This window comes from Heptranchias perlo, unplaced genomic scaffold (genome assembly GCF_035084215.1).
Source record: "Heptranchias perlo isolate sHepPer1 unplaced genomic scaffold, sHepPer1.hap1 HAP1_SCAFFOLD_44, whole genome shotgun sequence".
NCBI classification, from domain to species: domain Eukaryota; kingdom Metazoa; phylum Chordata; class Chondrichthyes; order Hexanchiformes; family Hexanchidae; genus Heptranchias; species Heptranchias perlo.
The window spans coordinates 5,393,843-5,409,187 of NW_027139453.1; the positions used below are offsets into that span (position 1 = coordinate 5,393,843).

General features: G+C 42.8%; 1 long non-coding RNA gene and 1 other non-coding gene across 2 annotated transcripts in view; both read left to right on the forward strand.

Annotated features, from left to right (window-relative positions):
* LOC137312864 (uncharacterized) overlaps positions 1-15,345 on the forward strand; it is a 1,008,715-nt gene that overhangs the window by 294,278 nt on the left and 699,092 nt on the right. The gene's annotated exons all lie outside the window — the stretch shown is intronic.
* On the forward strand, positions 9,070-9,152 carry trnal-cag (transfer RNA leucine (anticodon CAG)). The gene has a single exon. It is a non-coding gene; the product is annotated as a tRNA-Leu (tRNA).

Below are 15,345 nucleotides of genomic sequence, written 5' to 3' on the forward strand. Positions count from 1 at the left end.
TCTCTCTGTATCTCTATCTCGCTCTATAACTCCCCCTCTCTATCTGTGTGTGAGTCTATCTGTGTCTCTGGTGTCTACCTGTCTCTCTCTCTGTATCTCTCTCTGTATATCTATCTCTGACTGACTAATTCTCTCTCGCACGGTCACTGGGAAAGGAATTGATTACCGGATGGTACTTGGGAATGTAAGTGTTTACTAGATGGTCCATTGGAATGTAAGTGTTTAACGGATGGACCCTGGGAATGTAAGAGGTTACAAGTTGGTACTTGGAATGGAAATCTTTCTGTACAGTCCCTGAGAATATAAGTTTTTTCTTGACGGTCCCTGGGAATGTAAGCCTTTACTGGATGGTCCATGAGAATGTAAACATTTACTGAATGGTCACTGGGAAAGTAAGTGTTTACCGGATGGTCCCTGGGAATGTAAGTGTTTACTGAATTGTACCTGGGAATGTGACAGTTTACTGGATGGTCCCTGGGAATGTAAGCATTTACCGGATGGTCATTGGGAATGTATGTGTTTACCGGATAGTCCCTGGAAATGTAAGCTTTTACTGAACGGTCCCTGGGAATGTACGCATTTACCGGATGGTCCCTGGGAATGTGAGTGTTTACTGAATGGTCCCTGGGAATGTAAGCATTTACCGGATGGTCCCTGGGAATGTAAATGTTGACCGATTGTCCCTGGAAATGTAAGTGTTTACCATACACTCCCTGGGAATGTACATTTTTCCGGATGGTCCTTCAGAATATAAGTATTTACCGATCCTTCACTTGGAATGTAAGTGTTTACCGGATGCTCCCTCCGAACGTACTCCTACTCCTACTTTCGACAAGTCATGTTATATTGCACAGAGACAGCTGACTCCTCCATCACGGTTTACAAGTGAGACACAATCTCTCCACAGAACACTCCGGCATGTTCAATTTGACCGGTGGAGCGTGGATTGGTCATAATATTGGATAGAGTTGTGTTCTATTGCTGAAAAGCCTGCAGCTCTCGCCGTTATTGAAATGGTTTAATAATTACAGTAAAAGGATATTTCACCACTTTCTTCAACTGTTCTCTGAACTTAGTCTGGTTCAAGGCGTAAATACAAGTGTTTGTGCAGCAACTCAGAAGTTGCAGCATAAATCCTATTTCTAGTATATATGCAGGAAGAGATAAAACATCACCGAGAAACTGCCACGTCCGATTCCATACGGAATGTATCATAAACATCGCCCATAACAGTATGAAATTCCCCGAGTTAACAAACAGTAAAATCATTGATTTCCTGCGGTTCTCCATCTCTGGGTCAATTGAACTCTCCCCACTGCTGTGGCCTCGGAGTCTCCTGCGGGCTCGGCTGGTCACCAAAATGTGTCTGACGGTGAAAGCATTGAGGAGCAGAATCAGAACAGATGGGACACACGGAGTTAGAATGTAATGAAGGAGTTCGATTACTGTCCACATTTGTGAATCAGTAACTCCGAGTGTTATGTGGCAAAACCACGGACTATTATTAAGTAGATGTTTACTTCTCAACACAAAGTACCAGAAAGTGTTTTTTTAACAGCTCAGCACAGTCACTGTTCCTAAAACCACAGCCGCCGTTTTCTTGTTGCAATATTTAGTTTTCAGCTACTGGCAACAGATGGTCACAAATCGATCTAAGGTGAAAGTGATGGTGAACCAGACAGAACAGTCCGTGGCTGCATAAAGCAGGACGGCGTGGTTTTTTACACACGGGGATTGACCGCAGGAAAAGAAACTGTTCCCAATAAAAAAATAGGACCCTGTCTCAATATCAGATCGGTGATAACGACCAGTAGGTCGGCTGCTGCCATGGACACCAGGCAGCGAGTGACACATTGGGAGAGTCCGAACTTCCCCTGAGACAGGATCACAATCGTCACTAAGTTAACTGTAATGTGGGGAAATAAACAGGGAAATTATACCTCAGGCTTGGAGCAAAAGCAGTGATTTGATGGAGTTCGGGGTTAAATCTGCAACTCATTAACGACATCCAATAATAGAATCTAATTCTATTACCTGTGGAGATGAATACAGGGTTTATTATCCAAATAATCGGTAATATTGTGGGGTCAGTGAATGAATGGGAATAAATGCAGCATGAACTGTAACAGGTGTATGATTAATGGGAGATTAAATGATGGCCCTACCTATAGCCACTCAGATAAAAACACTGTCCAAGGTAACACGGACACAAAGGAGCAGAACCTCTCAGGAACACTTCGTGTCCCGGGATCAGTCAACATTTGGACCGGGACGATTTGCTTCTGTTCCCCGGTGTTAGGTTGTGGGAAATCCCGATTGGGTTCCTCTTCCTGGTTAGAATATTAATGTGGTTGCATTTTATTGAGAATTGAAAAGAACGGAACAGAAAACATGCTTTAATTACGGGTAATTTTATTTAAAAATACACTAATGTAATATGCAAATTGTAAGATAATAAATACAAGTCCATTGCAGTTATAAAGATAGCTAGACTGTAAGATATGATTTCAAGATTGACTTTTCCACATTTTTGTTGAAATAGACAAACTGTAGCAAATTGGAAGGAAGGTTTTCCAAATAATATTACAATAACATTATTAAGAATGGGCTGGGACTTAAGCTCATTGAAACCATTGACCATGTATTTATTAGTTTCGAATCTGACGATTTATCCAAAGGGCAAAGTGGCCGGTGATTTTTCCCTTGTTGATTTCCAACTCGTGCAGAGAATATGAGACGAGAAAATATCAAAAGATGTTCATATCCTCAGTACATCACGTACAATCAGGTGGGGACGTTTATCCTAAAGTACAATAGTAAATAATAGAGAGTCACTCTGGGTCTCATTGAGAGATCTGATCAACTGTGTCAGACGGGCATGGGATTCAATTGTAATTTCAAAACAAAGATTAAAAATTATTATATTGTAATCTAACAGAATAAACATTTTGTGAGATTGTGAATTATAATTGTAATCCTATTGCAACAACCAGAAGCAGCGACACTAATCCGGAAATGGAGATTGTGGTAAAGGAGACACTGACTGGAGCTCAATCATTAGCGGATATTTTCAGATATTTAAAGATGTGTACGTGATCTGTCAGGATTTGATCCGGTGACTCTGTGTCAGTAACCACACCCAGCAGAAGATGAACCATCTGCTAAACAGTGAACACACTCGTCTGATCTGTTACAAATGTTCAGTGTAGATCGCATCCTGAAATTCGTGAAATAAAGAGTTCATCCAATATAATTGCTGGAGTTGAATGAAGTACATGTGAATCTCGGTAACACCACATCATACAGAGAATCAATAGATGGCTATAGATACTTAAAAGGTACACCGACAGCAGCACGGATGGGACAGGGAATGACAAGAACAGTAATACAGTTAACCATGCTTTAAAGAATTAATAGATGGACATTCAGACTTACCAGGGACAACAACAGCAGCGAACATGGTGCAGTAAATCTTCTGTATATCCTGAAATGCTCTTAGTATCCGAAACTGTATTAGAAAACTTTCAAAATTAATCTTCCAAAACATGATTTCTCGTCTGTGAGAGTCGCAGACAGTCTTTGTTCTCGAGGCAACGCGCTCTTGATAAGAGGTGACATAGCAAAGGGAGCTCCTTATTGAGAACAGAGAGACATCCCCGAGTGATATAATTAGGTGTTATTGTAACTGACATTAATTACAGTAATTGTACAAACAGTCTGTTTGAAACATTTTCACTCAAGCACATTTCCACAACAGAATCTATTTCAACTAATTGTACACATTTTTAAATTGAAGGTGAGCGAATCCAGAATATTTAGCCTGCCCCTAAAATACCGAGCAAAGAATAGAGAGAACGGCAAAATGATGAAAAAGTGACAGAATAAGGGAGGAATGAAAGAAGAGAAAAGCTGGATGGCCCCAAACGTGTTTTCTGTTCTATTCCATCCCAGGCCATAGAGGTACAAATTTCACGATAAATAAATTTTCCGAAATGGCAGAATCTTACCAGACACCGATCCTGGTGATGGGACGATGGAACCCGCCTAAACTACACTGTTTCCGCCTCAATCCAGGGATTTAATTCACGGCGCATTCTCTATTGGCTAAAACTGCAACAAGAACAACAATTACTTATTTCATGGCAGTGACCTTACCCAGTCAAAGACGTCATGGTGCTTTACAAACGGGAGGAGAGAATAAATGGAGAAAAGGGTTGAAAACAAGTTTCAAAGGAAAACGCTTAAAATATAAACAAATGCGATAAAAGCCCTGTAAAAATCTAAACATTCCATGAAACGCTCTGGAAAAGTTTGCAGTCCCGCGGAAACACAGTGTATACTTTAACAGTCTCATAGAAACACGCTATAACATTTGATAGACTCACCGAACTATCATATAGACATGAACACACCCAAAGGAATAATCTGTGTACATTCTTGCAGACCTCACACAACTATCGTATGGACAAGGACACATTCAGAGAAACACCCTGTGAATATTTATAGACTCACACAACTATCGTAGATACATGAAGAACTCTGAGAAAAAGGAAAACACCCACTAAATATTCATAGATTCAGACAGCTGTAATTGAAGTGTGAATTGATGCATTTTAATAAAAGAGTGAGGAGAGGCAATATGAATTCAATTGTGCAATTTTAAATTCTGTGATTGAATAGAGAAAGCTGGGGTTTACATACACAAATACTTGAGTACTTTGCATCTGTCTTTACCAAGGACGAAGATGCTGCCAGAATCTCAGTAAAGGAAGATACAGTTGAGATAATGGATGGGCTGAAAATTGATAAAGAGGAGGCACTTGAAATGCTGGCTGCACTTAAAGTAGATAAGTCACCCAGTCCGGATGGGATGCATCCTAGGTTGCAAAGGGAGGTAAGGGTGGAAATTGCGGATGTACTGGCCATAATTTTAAAAACATCCCTAAAACGGAGGTGCTGTCAATGGACTGGAGAATTGCAATTGTTACATCATTGTTCAAAAAAGAGTGTAAGGATAAACCCGGCAACTACAGGCCAGTCAGTTTAACCTTGGTGGTGGGGAAACATTTAGAAATTATAATCCTGCACAGAATTTACAGTCACTTGGACGAGTGTGGACTGATTAGGGAAAACCAGCACGAATTTCTTAAAGGCAAGTACTGTTTAACTCAGCTGAAAGTGTTTTTGATGAGGTAAGAGACAGGGTAGATGAGGGAAAGGTCGTTGATGGGTGTATATGGACTTTTAGAACGCGTTTGATGAAGTGCCACATGGTCGGCTTATCAGCAAGATTGCGGCCCATGAAATAAAGGGGGCAGTAGCAATATGGATACAAAATTGGCTAAAGGACAGGAAGCAGACACAATTTCCTTTCCTTGTACAATTTGTACAGGGCACAATTTGATCATTTTCAGATTACACAAATATTGGAAGGGTAGTAAACATTGAGGAGAATAGTGATAGACTTCAAGAGGATATGGACAGGCTGGTGGCATGGGCATAAACGTGGCAGATGAAATTTAATGCAGAAAAATGCTGAGTGACAGATTTCGGTAGGAAGGACGAGGAGAGGAAATATAAACTCGAGGGTACAATTATAAAAGGGGTACAGGAAGAGAGAAACCTGGGAGTATATGTGCACAAATCGTTGAAGGGGGCAGGACAGGTAGAGAAGCATAGAAACATAGAAAATATGAGCAGGGGTAGGCCATTCCGCCCTTCGACCCTGCTCCGCCATTCAATATGATCATGGCTGATCATTTATCTCAATATCAAAGTCCCGCGCTCTCCCCATACATCATGATGCCTTCTGCTTCTAGGAATCTATCTATCTCCTTCTTAAATATAATCAGTGACTTGGCCTTCACAGCCTCCTGTGGTAGATAATTCCAGAGGTTCATCACCCTCTGAGTGAAGAAATTTCACCTCATCTCAGTCCCAAATGTCTACTCCGTATCCTGAGACTGTGACCCCTCTTTCTGGACCACCACCCCCCCCCCCCCCCCCAACTCCCAGCCAGGGCAAACATCCTTGCCGCATCCAGTCTGTCTCGCCCTGTCAGAATTGTACATGTTGCAATGAGATCCCGTCACATTCTTCTCAACTCTAGTGAATACAGGCCGAGTCGACCCAATCTCTCCTCATACAACAGTCCTGCCATCCCAGGAATCAGTCTGTTGAACCTTCACTGCAATCCCTCTTTCCCTGTATGGCAAGTATATCCTTTCTTAGGTAAGGAGAACAAAACTGCACACAATACTCCAGGTGTGGTCTCACCAAGGCCCTGTATAACTGTAATAACACATCTTTGCTCCTGTACTCAAATCCTCTTGCAATGAAGGCCAACATACCATTTGCCTTCCTAACTGCTTGCTGCACCTGCATGTTTGCTTTCAGTGACTGGTGTATAAGCACACCCAGGTCCCTTTGTACATCAACATTTGCCAATCTATCACCATTTAAATATTACACTGCCTTTCTGTTTTTCCTTCCGAAGTGGATAAATTCGCATTTATCCACGTTATACTGCATCTGCCATGTATTTGCTCACTCACTCAATCGCCTTGAAGCCTCTTTTCATCCTTCTCACAACGCACGATCCCACCAAGTTTTGTGTCGTCAGCAAACTTGGAAACATTACATTTGGTTCCCTTATCCAAATCATTGATTTATGTTGTGAACAGCTGGCCCAAGCAGCGATCCCTGCGGTACCCCACTCGTCACTGCCTCCCACCCCGAAAAAGACCCATTTATTCCTACTCGCTGTTTCCTGTCTGTTAACCAATACTCACTCCATGCCAGTATATTACCACCAATTCCATGTCCTTTAATTTTGCACTCTAACCTCTTATGTGGGGCTTTATCGAAGCTCTTCTGAAAATCCAAAGAAACCACATCCACTGGTTCTCCCTTATCTATTCTACCAGTTACATCCTCAAAAAACTACAGTAGTTTTGTCAAACGTGATTCCGTTTTCATCAATGCACGTTGACTTGTCTAATCCCGTTGACATTTTATAAATGCCCTGTTATCACATCCTTTATAATGGACTCGAACATTTTCCCATCTACTGGTGTTAGGCTAACCGGTCTGTAGTTTCATGTTTTTTCTCTCCCTACATTTTAAAAAAGTGGGGTTACATTTGCCACCCTCCAATCGGCAGGAACTGTTCCATACTATATAGAATTTTGGAAGATGACAGCCAATGCATCCATTATTTCCATGGCTACCTCTTCTGGTTTTCTGGGATGCAGATTATCAGGTCGTGGCGATTTTTCGGCCTTCAGTCCAATTAATTTCTCCAGCACTATTTTTTACTAATACTAATTTCCTTTAATTCCTCCTCACTAGTCCCTTGGTTCCCTAGAATTTCTGGGAAATTATGTGTGCCCTCTTCCGTGAAGGCAAAGACAAAGTATTTGTTTAATTGCTCTGCCATTTCATTGGTCCCCATTATAAATTCTCCCGTTTCTGACTGTAAGAGACTTGCATTTGTCTTCATCAATCTTTTTCTTTTCACATACTTGTAGAAGGTTTCACAGTCCACTTTTATGTTCCTTGCAAGTTTATTGTCAGACTCTATTTTCCCCTCTTAATCAATCGTTGTTATTTTTTTTTGCTGAATTCTGAACTGCTCCCAATCCTCAGACGTGTTACTTTTTCTGCCAACTTTATATGACTCCTCTTTCCATCTAATACAATCCTTCATTTCATTTGTTAGCCAACTCCGAGCCCAAATAACTCAGGCTCCCCTTTCACTTCCCCATCTCTTTCTCCTATCCATCTCTTTAACTCTCTGCTTACCCTTTCCTTCGCCATTTTTGACCTCGCCCCCCTCCCCACTCTCAATCATTCTCAGTCACTCACCCAATTCATCCATTGAAAAGTCTGAAGCGACATTTGATCTGGTCCGCACGGCTCCTGTCCCCAGTCAGGACTCCGGTACTCGGGGATTCGGCTGATCTCCCCGCCTTTCTCTCCCTGTCCACAGTGAAGAATGTGCGACTCGGGGATTCTGCTGATCTCCCCGCCTTGCTCTCCCTGTCCCCAGTGAAGACGCTGGTACTCGGGGTATCGGCTGAACCCCCCCCCCCCCGCCCCCCGCGTTGCTCTCCCTGTCCCCATTGAAGACTCTGACACTCGGGGATTCGGATGATCTCCCCGCCTTGCTCTCCCTGTCCACAGTGAAGAATGTGGTACTCGGGGATTCGGCTGATCTCCCTCCTTACTCTCCCTGTCCACAGTGAAGAATGTGGTGCTCGGGGATTCGGCTGATCTCCCCGCCTTACTCTCCCTGTCCCCAGTGAAGACTCTGGTACTCGGGGATTCGGCTGATCTCCCCGCCTTAGACTGAAGATCTAAATGTCCTGGGTTTGGGCAGTTTTTGGTTATTTAGTTTCCCCATCTTAATCACATTTATTTACAGTGAAATTTCATACCCGTCATTGAAGGATTGGGGATGGAATAGAGAGACATCAAGGGTGGGAACAATCGCATCGTATTCATTTTATTTCTTTGTTCCATTCAGCCTTTCCCTCTGGTTTTTGTCTCTCTCGGTGCAGGGTGAACATTTGATTTGATGCAATTGTCCTAAACTGATGCCTTTTGTACATCTCGAGTTGGCCAGACACGCTGTGTCTGTCTGTTGCTGCTTGTGACCATTGGTGAGAACAGGCGCCGAAATAAATGTTTATCAGCAAATCGCAGAAAGACAAATTAAAGGAAAGATCTGATTCTCCGCCCAGAGGGGAAGATGCAACGGAAGTTATTCCAAAAAATTCCCCCTGACTTTGTGTCTAGATTTGTACCAAAAGCCTGGATTTTAAGTGTTTTAAAAAATCGAAAGAATTAAAGTAAACTTGTTATGGTTCATGCGGGGGTTGAACCCACGACTGGGACTAATTGAGGAAATTAATCAATGCTGTGAACAGTGAAAGGTCCATTATAATTACATTTCGCATTTGTCTGGGAAGCTTGTCTCCTTCCACTCGGACCGACCAAGAACCAGAGCGGGAAACTGTCATTGGGCCTCAGTGGAAAAATCGGGTTCAGTAATTTGTAACTGCAGGAGTCAGGGTGGCCGAGCGGTCTAAGGCGCTGTGTTCAGGTCGCAGTCTTTTCAGGAGGCGTGGGTTCGAATCCCACTCCTGACATTTCGTGTTGCACAAAAGCAAAATCACATTTTGTGCCTTCGGCTGAAGGTTTCTTTTTCTGCCCTGTTGATTTCCTCCTTCCAGGAAACCAACCCGACACCCGTCCACGGCCGGTTTGCTTTTATTTGTTGTAAGAATGTACAGTGTTGGGAGTCAGCAGAACACGGCCCGTGGAATCAATCCATTGTAACATTTACCAGTGCAGACCAATGCCTCAGTCACTTGCCTCACAGGGCTGAATGGGGATCCAGATGTGTCTGGTTGCAATTGTGATTACTAAATAAAAAATGAGTAATTGACACAGTCTTTGGACCTGTGATCTCAACACGCAAATTCGCATGACGTATGCATGTGAACTTCCACACTTTTGTTTGTTGTTGGTAAAATGATCAGATGAGAAGCAGAGTGTGCGAGTGTTGTTTCGTCGTTGGGAATGTTTTACTTCCTTGATTTCTGAATGGTGGGAGATGTTTGTTATGAAATATAGACATGTGAAGCACACCTCCCTGTATTGTGTGTGTGTGTGTGGTGTTTTCTACTAAAATCTGTTCATGTGGCTAAAACGGTGTCGCCAAAGCCACACCGGCGGCTAGTCAGCAATTTCGATTGGACAACACTGGCATAGAGCCTGGTCGAGTGTGCTGAGCCCGGAAACTGATGCACCAGGCTTGTCAGGGTGGGATTCGATTTTCGTCGCGAACAAACTTTCCAAAGTCACGGATGGATTGGCGGTATCTGTTGCATAAATATCACAGTCAAACAAACCCACTTACACTTTCTATGGACACACTTGAGGTTGTGAAATAATGGGGGGGTTTAGTTATGGTTCTTTAATTGAGGCGGCATTAGCTGGGGTTGTATGATCGAGTGGAGCAGTAGTTGCCGTTGTGTGTTAGACGTAGAGAATTTAACAAAGAATGCACCAGATTCCTGGTGTCATAAGCCCTGAACATTTTAATCCATTCCTATAATACCGTCTGTAAAATGAGAACGGATGACAATTCCACAAATGCAAAACACTAAAAAACGAATTAAAGTTTTGACTGTCACTCGGTAACCATGTTAGAATTTCCTTCAATCTGAAACAGAAAGTTACAGGTTGGTTAATGGCGATCAGAGCAATTCTTCATCTTTTTTTAGAGTTTAATGAGTTTTGCTTAATTAATACAGTAAACTGTTTTGTAATAGTTAATTCTGGTCGTGTTGTGCTGACCCCCCAATACAATACATTCTTATCACCATTAAAATGAAACCACCCGCAGATGGAGGTCGGGATGCAGCTCGGAATAAAATTTAGTCAATTTGCTTCTCATAACTTTTCAGCGGTGCAGAAGGCTGGATTACCTTATATGCAGAGCATGATTGAGCTCCAGAGGACAGAATGCAGAGGGTTTGTCGACGCAGCACACGTGGAGCCAATCAAATGTCTCAAGGTGGTGTGCTGTTGAAAGACGAATGTGAATTTATCCCAATTCAGGCGACCCCACGGGTACAGAATGGAAAATGTTCCTGCGGGGAATCAAAACGGCATTTCCCACATGGGACACAAGAATGTTATTACTGAATCACCAACTCTCGCATGGTCACTGGCTGCACGTGTCCAGTTGGAAACCTGTCTGAGAGAACATGCAGTCTGACAGATCGCTTGTGATAACCCTACGCATTCTGCTCTACAGCCGTGCAGGCTCTGTTGCTAAGAGTTCCGATGGCCGATTGATAAAAGCGTTAAAATGCAATCCATTGGGATTTTCCTGGGCCAGTTCAAATCCTGCTCGCAGCGCTTCTGTTTGAAGCTCGAATAAATATAAATTAGAACTAACCTACTCGCAATTACCTCTCTCAGAGAGATACTCCACCGAGGCAGACGCTTTTAATAAGGAGCCCAATCATTTCTTACACGATTTCAAAAATAGAGCTGGAATCTCTGCGCAGCTCCAGCTTACATTCTACTCGTTCGCAGATCTTGACATTTAAACTCTTTGCATCTCTATCTCTCCCTATGTCTTGTCTGCCTCTCTTTTCCCTAATCGACCCCGAGGCTTAGTTGAACGGCCAGGGCTGATCGAACGTGCACTGCCAGCAGAAACGGGTAAAGAAAGGCCCAGACTGTTGAAAAAGTAAAGGAGATACCCAGTTGATGAATTCGTGGCTAATGTTGTCACATTGATGTCTCTTCACACTTACAGTGAAAAAAGCAGCAATTTGAGTAAAGTATACTAATTGTTGAGTGTGGAATATGAGGATGGCGAGGCAGACGACAATGTCGCTTCAGGCTATAGACCCCCTAACAGAACCACACTGTAGGACAGGGTATACAGGATGAAATAATGGGGGCTTGTGAGAAAGGAACAGCCACAATCATGGAAGATTTTCATCTACATATAGATTGGAAGAGTCTGATTGGCAAAGGTAGCGTGGAAGATGAGTTCATAGAATGCTTTCGGGACAGTTTCTTACAGCAGCACGTTCTAAAGCCAACCAGAGAGCAGGCTATTCCAGATATGGTAATGTGTATGAGACAGGATTAATTAATGACTTCGTTGGAAAGGAGCCACAAGGAAGCAGCGATCACAATATGATTGAAATTACCGTTAAGTTTGAAGGGGAGAAGTGTAAGTGTAAGACTAGTGTTTTAAACTTAAATAAGGGCAATTATGAGAGCATGAAGACAGAGCTGGCAAAAGTGAACTGGGAAATTAGGTTAAGGGATAGGTCAGTAATGATGCAGTGGCGGACATTTAATGAGACATTTCACAACACTCAGCAAAGTTGCATTCCAGTGAGAAAGTAAGACTCTTGAGGAAGGACGTACCATCCGTGGCTATCGAAGGAAGTTAAAGATAGTATCAAATTGAAAGAAAGAGTACAATTCCGTGAAGATTAGTGGCAGGTTAGAAGATTGGACAGAATACAAAAAACAGCACAGAATGACGAAAAGAATAATAAGGAGGGAGAAATTAGAGTTCGAGAGGAAGCGAGCTTGAAATATAAAAACAGATAGCAAGAGTTTCTTCGTGTATTTAAAAAGGAAAAGAGGATGCAAAGTGAGCGTTGGTCCTCCACACAGTGTGTCTGGGGAATTAATAATGGAGAATAAAGAAATGGTGGATGAATTCACAGACATTTTTTTTATTCGTTCATGGGATGTGGGCGTCGCTGGCAGGGCTGGCATTTATTGCCCATCCCTAATTGCCATTGAGAAGGTGGTGGTGAGCCGCCTTCTTGAAACGCTGCAGTCCGTCTGGTGAAGGTTCTCCCACAGTGCTGTTAGGAAGGGAGTTTAAGGATTTTGACCCAGCGATGATGAAGGAACGGCGATATATTTCCAAGTCGGGATGGTGTGCGACTTGGAGGTGAACATGCATTTGGTGTTGTTGCAATGTGCCTGCTGCTCTTGTCCTTCTAGGTGGTAGAGGTCGCGGGTTTGGGAGGTGCTGTCGAAGAAGCCTTGGCGAGTTGCTGCAGTGGATCCTGTGGATGGTACACACTGCAGCCACTGTGCGCCGGTGGTGAAGGGAATGAATGTTTTGGGTGGTGGATGGGGTGCCAATCAAGCGGGTTGCTTTGTGCTGGATGGTCTCGAGCTTCTTGAGTGTTGTTGGAGCTGCACTCATCCAGGCAAGTGGAGAGTATCCCATCACACTCCTGACTTGTGCCTTGTAGATGGTGGAAAGACTTTGTGGAATCAGGAGGTGAGTCACTCGCCGCAGAATACCCAGCCTCTGACCTGCTTTTGTAGCCACAGTATTTATATGGCTGGTCCAGTTAAGTTTCTGGTCAATGGTGACCCCCAGGATGTTGATTTTGGGGGATTCGGCGATGGTAATGCCGTTGAATGTCAAGGGGAGGTGGTTAGACTCTCTCTTGTTGGAGATGGTCGTTGCCTGGCACTTATCTGGCCCGAATGTTACTTGCCACTTAGGAGCCTAAGTCTGGATTTTGCGTCTGTCTTCACTGTGGAGGATACAAATAAGATGCCGGAAATCATTGAGATCAAGAGGTGAAAGGAGTGGAGGAATTTGAAACATTTACAATCACCAGGGATATGGTTCTAAAAAAAGTACTAGAACGAAAAGTTTGCAAGTCCCCAGGTCATGACGGACTTCATCCTCGGGTCTTAAAAGGAGTGGATGCAGTGATCGCAGATGCAGTGGTATTAATTTTCCAAAATTCTCTCGATTCTGGAAGGGTCACATCAGATTGGAAAATAGCGAATGTAAATCCTCGACTCAAGAAAGGAGGGAGACAGAAAGCAGGAAACTGCATTCCAGTTAGCTTAACATCTGTCAGAGGAAAAACGTTACAATCGATTATTAAAGAGATTAGAGCAAGGCATTTAAAAAATCTCAATGCACTCCAGCAGAGTCAACACGGTTTCTGAAAGGGAAATCGTGTTTGACTAATTTATTTGAGTATCTTGAGGAAGTAACAAGCAACATGGATAACGGGTTCGTGTGGATGTGGTAGACTTGGATTTCCAGGAGGCTTTTGACATGGTACCACATCAAAGGGTACTACACAAAATAAGAGCTCATGTTGTCGGGGGCAACATATTAGCATGATTAAAGGATTGGTTAGCTAACAGGAAACAGAGAGTAGGCACAAATGGATCATTTTCAGGTTGGCAAGATGTAACGAGTGGAGTACCACTGGGATCAGTTCAGGGGCCTCAAATATTTACAATCTATATCAATGATTTGGATGAAGGAACCGAATGTATGATTGCTAAATTTGCTGATGACACAAAGGTAGGTAGGAAAGTAAGTTGTGTAGAGGACATAAAGATTCTGCAAAGGGATATAGATAGATTAAGTGAGTGGGCAACAATTTGGCAGGTTGATTATAATGTCGGAAAATGTGAACTTGTCCACTTTGGCAAGAGGAATAGAAAAACAGTTTATCATTGATATGGAGGGACGTTGCAGGTCTCTGAGATACAGAGGGATCTGGGTGTCCTAGTATATGAATCACAAATATGAAATCCGAAGGGGACTGGAATGTGTAGTGGCTGAGAGGATGTTTCAACTTGTTGGAGAGACTAGAACTTAGGGGCCAGTTTAAAGATAATGGCCTCCCATTTAAGACGGAGATGAGGAGAATTGTTTTTTTCTCTCAGTGGGTCGTGAGTCTGTGGAGCTCCCTTCGCCAGACAGTGGTGGAGGCATGGTCATTGAATAGTTTTAAAGCTGAGATATAAACATTCCAGATTAACAAGGGAGTGAAAGGATATAGTAGGTAGACGGGAATGCAGGGTTTTGGTCACAATCAGAACAGTCATAATCTTACCAAATGGCAGAGCAGGCTCAAGGGGCGAATTGTCTACACTTGCTCTTAATTCGTTTTTACGGACGTTCGTATGACGGGCCGAATTGCCTCCTTCTGTGCTGTGTCTTTCTGCGATTCTATGATTATAGATGAATAATACGATTGGAAGATGAAAAGGATATGTCAGCCCTGATTGACAATAAATTGAAACTGTCACAACAATGCTCGGTGGCAGTGAATAACGCAAATATGTTGGGATGTATTAAATGGTCAACATTGAGCTGAAATAGTGAGGTCACCCTGTCACTTCATAAATCGTTGCTGCGACCTCAATTTGAATATTGTTTACAGTACTGGTCGCCACGGTAGGAAAAGGATACTGCAGCTGTTGAATGGATGCAGTAGGGAGCAACCAAAATGAGTGAGGGGATGGAGGGACTTGGTTATGAGGAGCGCTTATGTAAATTGTACATGTTGTCACTGGAAAAGTGAATGTTGAGAATTTATATGGTTCCAGTTCTTAGGATTCTAAAGGGATGAGAAAATGTGGACCATGAAAAGCTATTGCACCTTTCCAGAACCATAGAACCAGAGGACATGACCTGCACTTGAAGGGTGGTGAATTCAAAACTAAACTGCAGAAATAAGATTTCAGTATCCGAATGTTCCCTCTATGGAATGGACACAGTCAGTATTGATTTATTCAATTGCAAATTTGATAAATTTATTTCTTAATGTAGTATATTGGGTACAATGTATGAATAATTTGAGATATGAGATGCGGTAAGTGTAGCATATTGATGCTGAAAGGGTGACTTTGGACCGATGGTTGCCAAAGCTCTCCACCACTGGGGTTTTCCTCCTGTCATTTCTTCGTCTGTTGTGGACGAATTGATAGAGATTGATTTTTATGATTAGTCAACAACAC